We start from the raw sequence: 1,282 nt of genomic DNA on the forward strand, positions 1-1,282 counted from the left end.
CAGGACGGGGAGCTAGCAGGACTACGGGGAAGGAGGAGCCTAGGGAGAGGCGTGGTCACGGAGGGGCGGGCTCAGAGAGGCGGGCGGGGCTGAGCTGGAGACTGCAAGGATGGGAGGGAAGTAAAATCGGAAAAATATTGGACTCGATCATGAGGGAGGACAGAGGGGCTGGGGAGGTGAGGAGGCCTCTCGACAGAAGGGAAATGAAAGAAACTAATGTCACTTCAGAAACCTCTCCGTAGCCCATCTCATACTCCTCCCCACCCCCATACCCTCCAAACCTGCTTGAGTGTCCCTCCTTTATCTTCTCTGAAGAAGATAGGGAAAGCCTCTGAGGTGATGGGTACACTCGGGAGGTGAGATGGACAGAGCAGATATGCTTGAAAATCTCAAGCATGCTAGATGCTAGCATGAGTGCTATTCAAGGATCAGATGCTAAAACTGAATGCTCAAAGATCTTTTTGTTCCCTCAGACTTTGGGGTATTACTATATGTCCTACCAGCGCACTGCATTTGGCTTTGGATAAAGTAGGTAGTTTAAATATAACACCACATGGGTGCCAATAAATTCTGAAAACTCATGTTTCCTAATCCATAAAATGGGGTAAGAACTGTGCAACCAGTGAGAACTGAGGAGGTGACTTAGAACATAAACCCAGAACATGTTTGCCCATGTTTGGGCAATGCCTATCAAAGTAAGTAAATTTCAATTAAAAAATTGCACTTATTTTACATTACTATATTGAAATGTTTCTCCTTCTAAACGTACAGACTTGAAATTGAGGACAAACTATGCTCATGCCAGTTTCCAAGAAGAGAAATAAGATCAGTTGTGTCAGTAAAGATAAGTTCTCTATTCAATTCAGTGCTGGTTCTGTTCTGTTTTATGAAGATGGGAGAAGGGATGTGGTATTTTCCTAGACTGCATGCACAAGAGATGAGAGACATACTTTCCTAGTGTTTTTAGAATGTCTTTTAAGTTCTCCTTTATATAAACTGCTCCTTAGTATTAAAACTAAAATGCAATTGCTTGAATAGAGCAATTTCATCAAAACCCATTGGCTATGAACTATTTTCAAAAATCTTCAAGGAATCCCACTATAAAGTTGTGCTTTGATGAAGCTGCACCTTTATCACAACAGATTAATGAAAACAACATAAGAGTGTAAATGACACTGCGCAAAATATGAGATATAAGACCAGAAATTCAAATTGCATGCATCAAACATGTTTAAGAGTGTGTTTACCTACTAGGCTCGGCAAGCCAATACACATATATTTG

The sequence above is a fragment of the Neovison vison genome, chromosome 5 (assembly GCF_020171115.1).
Source record: "Neovison vison isolate M4711 chromosome 5, ASM_NN_V1, whole genome shotgun sequence".
NCBI lineage: Eukaryota > Metazoa > Chordata > Mammalia > Carnivora > Mustelidae > Neogale > Neogale vison.